Genomic DNA, 7,922 nt, shown 5'->3' on the forward strand with positions numbered 1-7,922 from the left:
GCCCCAGCATGTCTCCTGGAACTTCCCAGCCCTGTCACTCAAGCTACACACAAAGAAGATAGCCCTCCCCTCCAGAGGCGGACTGAAATGGTTAGGCACACAAAGGCTAACTTTCTAAAAGTAGCATTTGTAAACCCAGGATATTAAAATAACCTTTGCTAAAAGACGTATTTTATTATTCTGAGTTCAGGCATACTAAACATGATTTTCTACCATGCTTCCTGAGCCGGCTAGGATTATAGAGTGTTATAATCTAGCAGCCCATTCTGGCCTATGGAGAGCAGGTAGCCTTACAATAGTGAAAAACGAAAATGGCTGTAATTCACTATTAGGACATGCCACACACCTCAGGGCATGTCCTACCATATCCTTACAATGCACCCTGCCCTAGGGCCTACCATAGGGGTGACTAATATGAAGGTAAGGGAAGGTTTAGGGACTGGCAAGTGGGGACACTTGCCCAGTCAGCATGACAGTACCAGACTGCATGCAGGTTCTGCAATGGCAGACCTTAGATACATTTTACCAGGCTGCTTCTGTGGGTGGCACAACCAGTGCTGCAAGCCCACTAGCAGCATTTGGATATACAAGCCCTTGGCACCCCTGGTGCACTCTACTAGGGACTGATAGTAAACCAAATAAGCCAAACATGGAAGTCAATTCACATAATACATTTTACCATAGGGAGAGCATATGCACCTTCGCACTGGTCAGCAGTGGTAAGGTGCCCAGAGTTATAAAACAGCCAACACCAGGTCAGAAAAAATACAGGAGGAAGGCAAAAAGTTTAGGGAGGACCCTGCAAAAAGGGCCGAGTCCAACACCAGAGAAGACAAAGGACAACCCTGTCTGGTGTACTTTTCTATCAGGAAGTAGTCTAATGTTTCCCCTGCCACTCTCAGGTGGTTAAACTAATGTGTAATAGTTTTACATGCTGAACAAATTTAAATCCAACATTTAGCCTTCGCAGTAGGGGGAACGGATAGCTCTGCCTTATTGAATTGGAAGTGATCTCAGTATCGGTGAGGAGGACTGCTGCCAGTCCATCCAGTCTCTCTGCCAGTGCCAAATCATTGTGTAGAAGTCATGTATTGTGTTGGGTAGCGGGTTTCGGCACAAAACCAGATTGATCTGAGCTTACTCGGGATAAGATCACTTTCTTAAGGGGGTTTGCAAAAGCCTTTTCAAGAAGGTACTAAATCTTGATAAGACACCTGCTTCTCGATCCTCTGGCAAAGTCCAAGAAGGTGGAAATATTATTATTGAAGCACAGAGCTGGCTGCTTCAGTGAGATCAGTAAATGAGGAGTTGCAGGGTGGTTAGAGCGACCCGTGCTTAATGTGGACCAATACTTTTCGGTGCTTACCATGTCAGTGCTTTCAAGTGATCAGCGTCCTCACCCTTTTTTTTGTAGGGGGAGCAGAACCTATTTTTGATTATCAATTTGAGCACTGACATTGTGAGTGCGGATCGGGTCCCTGTGAGGTTAAAGAGCAGGCCAGATTATGGCAGGGAGGGAGGTTGCTGTGCTGGACATGAGAAGCCAGGGCAATACTAGAGTTCAGGGTTCCCTGCGGCAAAAGGTCAGAGTCCAGTTCTCGATGCAGCTGAGAGATGAGAGTTGGTGTCAAGCTGCAGCAAGGAAGTTAGTTTGTTGAGATGAGGGGCTACTGGGCAAAGGTCTATTGTTGAGAGGTTAAAGCATAGACCCTGGAGTCTCTGACAGTACAAATGCCAGGAGCTCAAGAACACACGTTTAAAGGGCAAGAAGACATATTTCGTGTGCATTCATGTATAGAGGGGAAGGTAGATTGTGGAACCAGGGCAGTGTAGTGTCCTGAAAATACACTGGAGCTTACCATGACAGAGGTTTCACTCACTCATGTCCTGTGCACCTCATCCCATGTCTTCCTGTCTCTCAACCCGAATCACTGACTCCCACTGCTTCATCCAACTGACTGTTTCTCTCCTAAGGTCTGAGTGCCTCATTTAGACATCCTTTCCACATGTCACACTGTTTCTTACATGAACGGCCCCTTTCTGGATTTCTGTCTAGAACATAGCCAGCTAATACGCTGTCTAGACCTCCTGGCACCAAGGACTTTGTCAATGAGCCAACTTGACATAGAGAGCCAGAAGAGCTGCGACCCCCACCCTAAATTCACGGCGCATTACTTGAATGAGATGTGTTTTAGGTAATGATCGTGATAGATATCACAGGGATAATTAGTGGAACTCAAACCCTTTCTTCATGGAAAGTCACAATGCAAGAACTCTAGGACATCAGGATATCTTCTATAGTTATTTAAAATCAAAACACTATCCTAATGCATGCAATGTGGATCGTAACTATTATAAAAACAAGAAAAATTGTGGCAATGGTACCAATCAGTGAAGTGAACAATAAAAAAAATATTGTAACATGGTTTTATCATAAGGCTTATTTACACTGATATTTCCCAGTTCACCTTACTTTCATGTAACTAAGCTAAACTTAGCACCTAAAGTGGTCTACTTCGGATTTCAGAGACCCACATACCTATTCTGAACAACAGAACCACTGTTCAGCAAAGCATCATATATAATGTATCTGAACACTGTTGAACATTTTCAGAATAAACAATTAGCAGAAAGGCCTGGCACCCATTCACGTGCATTCTGTGAAACCCTGCCTACTGTTTAAAAACAATAAACAAGTGAAGTAATCAGCTTCTCTGAAAGCTTGTTCATATTTTTTTTAAATCACTGCAAGAGAGAATTCAGTCCATGCAGAAACTATTAATATATTCAAGCAGACTTAATTATCACGTTGCTATGAAGACTGACATGGATAAATGTTCATTTACTTTTTACACTCATCCCTAAATAAACAACGTATATAATTGAAGGAGTGAATACCTAGATGGGAAACTTGCAATCATTGTGAGACCATTGTTCTCCTCCCAGCTTGCTCGGTTCCTTCCTTAGCTAGCCCTGGGTCTCCAGCAGTAACAGGTGCCTTATCCCCCTCTTCATCCCTCCCCATCAGCTCCTGCATATGCTTATACCCCTCACCTCATATCAGAGAGCTCACTAGTACCAGGGCCTTACTCATCACCGTAACTATCCTACCTCTTGAGCCCACCTCGGTCGTCTCTGAACCCTACACTCTGCCTCCTGTACTAGGCCACGCCTCCTCCTTCGTCTAACCCCCATCGCTATAATGGCCCTCTAGTCCCACACGAGGCATCACACAGCATCCTACTCCCAGTCTGAACCCCGAATAGGAAATCAATCCCACCACATGTGTGACTCTCAATCCAGCGAAAACACCCTTCTCCATTCTGTAATCATTATAGCTGTGGCTAGGCTTAAGGCACACTGCTAAGGATGAGTTAAATGAGTGTGCTACACTTCATGTATCTATATCACATGCATAAAGTCAGTAATAATCAACGTGTTATATATATTTAGCAAAGATTCCTCATTCCATTCACTCCATTTTTGTTCTGCTGCAAAACAGGGATTTGTGATGCGAAGTGAAAGAAAATGTGTGTGTTCCTTCCGCCACAATTAATCCTGAAAGTGTTTTCTCGCATTATTTTAAGGGGCTGTGTCATGCCACAGTCCTTCTCTGTGGGCTTCCTGTCCCCAGTCCTAGTTTGTCTCCAAGGATGTCTCCACGCGGGTCCCGTTTTGTGACCAATGCTGGGATGATTGGTGTTTTTTTGTGAGCAGTAGTGTGCGTGGGTAGGTTGTAGTTTAAGTAACAGTGGCTATGATACTTGACGGGAGTGTGTGTATTTGGTTGTTGACTGGGTCCCTCTTTGCCTTGGATTATCTGGCCAGACACACTGTAAGGTGATGGCGGGCCTGACATGACCTGTGGCTTCACATGATTGCATCACTAGTGACGTGTTTAGTACGCCGGGCCCCCCCTCACCGTACTCTGTCTTTCATGTACCATCTGTGCAGAGCCAATCTGCATATTTCTAAAAGAGAAGAGTCTATGTATCATGTTATATATGGGCAAGGGCAACAACTCTTCCCCTACTGTAGAAATGCTTCCATCAGCCTGCACACCAAGAAATGATTGATCCCATTAAATATTTGCCTCATAGCCCCGCCCTCAATCCTACAGCTCAATTTGGTGAGTACCTGCACATGTTCCTCGTCCATTTAAAGCTCTGGGGATACGCCACATCTCTGCTCCTGTGCTTGGGAGCAGCACCGCTCTCCTTAGATTTGGGGTTCTCCAGGGACAGGAAGCCGTCTTGCTATGTCAGGATTCTGTAGTGGCCTGCCCTGCCTCGTGCAGCCTGTGCGCGAGGCGTACATTCTGCGTCTCGTGCTGCCTGCGGTGACGTGGGCGTTTGACAGTTGGAGATAACGGTTAGATAACGGTGTAGTAGTGAGCCACAGGCGAAATTGTCGTGCCCGTGGGAGTTCGTGAATAAAGTCTTGCCGTTCCTGACTTCTGACTCGGTGTAGTCATTACATCAAGAAATTGGCGACGAGTACGACTCCCACAGAACCCACGAAAGACCACGGTCATCGGACTCCCTGCGCATTCCTCACCTGTTGGTCGGTAACGAATCTCTGCCACAGCCGCACACGGAAAGACAAGCGTCTGCTTCCTTACGTCTCCTTGTGATCGATTCGCCTGAGGTGAGGAAACCCATGACGAAAGGCGTTAGGCGCGCAGACTCCGCTGTTTGTCCCTCCCTCTCTGCTTTATGACACACGATCTTCCCCGCCCTGCTCTTAAAGTGACAGCCTCGTTTATGTCTCTTACAGTACATATGGTTTGCTGCGTGAGGCTTATCATCGAATAAGTGCTGGGGTTTCGGTCATTTGAACTGGTGTGTTCTTGGCAAGTGGCATACACGCATTAAGGCAAATAGGGGTTTCTCACCCTGCTTTTGGCAATAAGGACATGACGTGGGCACGACCTTGAGGAAAAAAAAGAAAAGATAACATATATTCTTCTTGCAGTCTCTCTTGTGGTTGTATAGGCTGTTTCAAACGTTGTGGCTCATCAAAAATATTGGCTTTGATGTAATTTTGTACACTCTTGGGATTGCCACTGTTAACTACATATAAGTTGGAACATTTAATATCTACATTTCCTCATTCGCTTGAAGAAAACTTCACATGATGCAGTCTATTCTTCCTCCACCTCCTTTCCTGGACACACCAGGCGAACCTCCTGTGCCTTGGAAAAAGTGGTTCGATGCGTTTGAAAATTACCTGGGTGCAATAGGAGCACATAGGTTCAGGGCAGAAAGGAAAAAGTTTTTACTACTGCATTCTCTGGGGTTTGAAGGGAGGGAAACCCTTAAACATTTACCTGACGTAGTGGGTGAAGAAGAAGAAGATGCGGATGAGTACAAAGACACAGTGAAGAAATTAAAAGTCAGATTTGATAAGCAACCCAGTGTGGTGGTGTCTAGGCATAAATTCTTTAAAAGAATGCAGAAAACCGAGGAAGATGTAGACACATACATTACTGCTTTGAGGAAGTTGGTGGCAGAATGTGATTTTGAAAATTTCAGTGAACAATTGATTCGTGACCAGTTTATAGGAAAATGTCTGGACAAAACCATAAGACAAAAGCTCTTATCGTTGGAAAATCCCTCTCTGGATGAATCTATTCGCATAGCGAAAAGCATTGAAACGTCACAATCTTCCATAAAGGAACTGGAAAGTAAAGGTGCTGAAGTTGTTACCCCTGTCCGTTTTAAAAAGTATGAGAGAAAAAAAGATTATCAGCCAAGTAATTTTTTCAAAAGGACTGATATCTGCTACAGATGTGGATATCCCTCCCATGTGAAAAGTGGCAGACCGTGTCCTGCGAGAAATGCAACCTGTCACAAAGACAAAGCTGGAGTCAAATCACTGCTAGGTCTCACAGAAGTTTATGCCCGCTTCATTCAAGACTATGCTACAAAGATTCGTCCCATTTCCAAGCTGCTCCAAAATAGAAGTGAATTTGTGTGGGATGAAGAATGCAAAACTGCCTTTGATTGGATCAAGGAACAACTTAGCACTGTCAAGGCCTTGAAGCCATTCGTACAAGGGGTCCAGTGTACCTTGACTGTTGATGCTAGCAGTTATGGACTGGGCGCTGTGTTGACACAGATTGTTGACCAAAAGGAACACACTGTAGGGTTTGCATCCAGAGTACTAAGAGAAGCAGAGACTCACTATTCAGTCATTGAGAAGGAGCTTCTAGCGTGTTGGTGGGGCATTGAAAAATGTAAAAATTATTTGTGGGGACAAAAATTTATTCTTCAAACAGACCATAAACCATTGGTTGCGATTTTAGGGTGTACCAACAGCCGCGGGGCCACTCCCCACATCGCACGCCTAGCTTCAAAACTCTTACAATTCAACTTTGATATTGTACATATTGCTGGGGGAAAAAATGTAAGAGCGGATGCACTGTCACGTTTACCTGCTAACTCCAGTCAGGACGTACAAGGTTTAGATGAATGTTGTTCTGATGATAAGGAGGATTATATTATTGCAAGTGTTGAACTTAATAACGTTTGTACCATTGATCAGCAAAAATGGAGGGAGGCGTTGGCTGGTGATGACGTTTCTAAAGAACTGATGAAGTATATTTCCCAAGGGTGGCCCAGGGAAAGGAATGTGAATATTAATTTGCAACCTTATGTCAAGGTGTGTGACGAACTTTCAATTGAGGATGGTCTGATTTTCAGGTTAGAAAAACTTGTTCCACCGGTGGACATCAGATCCACTCTTCTTACCAAAGCACATGAGGGGCACCTAGGTGCCACATTAACCAAGCGTAGAGTAAGGGAATACTTTTGGTGGCCTAAAATGGATAGAGACATTGAGGAAATGGTGCAAGAGTGCATTGTTTGTTCGTCTAGTGACAAAAGTCTTCACACTAGTAATCCCCCTCTTACACCCATTCCCCTCCCGGGTGGACCCTGGGAAAAACTTGGCATAGATGTTCTTGGACCTTTTCACAGTTTACCCCAACAATGCAGATTTGCTATTGTCATGGTGGACTATTACACAAAATGGCCCGAGGCCAAGTTTGTCTCTAAGGTCGATTCCCAAGAAATCATTGATTTCTTAAGGGAAACTTTCATGAGAGAAGGGTTTCCCCAAACGTTAATATCAGATAACGGAGTACAATTTGTATCATCCGAAGTACAAGAGTTTCTTAGAGAATCTGCCATTACTCATCACCGTAGTTCTCTCTATCATCCTCAAACTAACGGCTTGGTAGAGAGACTAAACAGAGTCATAGGTGATTGTGTCAAGTGGGCTCTTGCCCACCACAAAGCAGTTCCCCAAAGTGTCAGGACTATGTTGTGGTTTTATAGAACCACTCCTCATTCTTCCACTGGTGTGTCCCCCTTTGAACTACTGAGAGGTAGGAAACCATGTACCGAGTTTAGACCGGCTTGGATGTCCAAATGGAATAAATCCAATTCGACTCCCCAAGAAATGGATGAGAAAGTGAGGTCCAAGTCTGCTGAGGTCCAGGCCAAACAAAAAGAGTACTTTGACGAAAGGAAGCGTGTTAAGATCAGAGAATTTGCGGTGGGAGACAGGATCAGAATTAAGAAACCAGGTTTTGTAAGAAAAGGAGAAGCTAAGTATGGGGAAATTGTGGCAGTGGACAAAGTGTGTGGAAATGCAGTTCGAGTCAATGGCAAAGACTGGTGGAATAGTAACAAGGTGGTGAAAGTTAAAAATGTGCTCAATGACGTCAAATGTCCCATGTTGAAAAGTGAGGTCTCTCATAGGATCTCTCAAGGTAAACTTGATGTCCAGAGTTCTTCTCCCAGCCACGCCGCTGTCAGAAGGAGTACCAGAACAATTAATGTTCCTGTCAGGTACCGCCAATGATTTTCAGTGTTACTATATGCCATTGTTGTATTTCTCCTGCTCCTGTGTTTTCT

The sequence above is a fragment of the Triturus cristatus genome, chromosome 5_1, assembly GCF_964204655.1.
Source record: "Triturus cristatus chromosome 5_1, aTriCri1.1, whole genome shotgun sequence".
Lineage (NCBI taxonomy): Eukaryota > Metazoa > Chordata > Amphibia > Caudata > Salamandridae > Triturus > Triturus cristatus.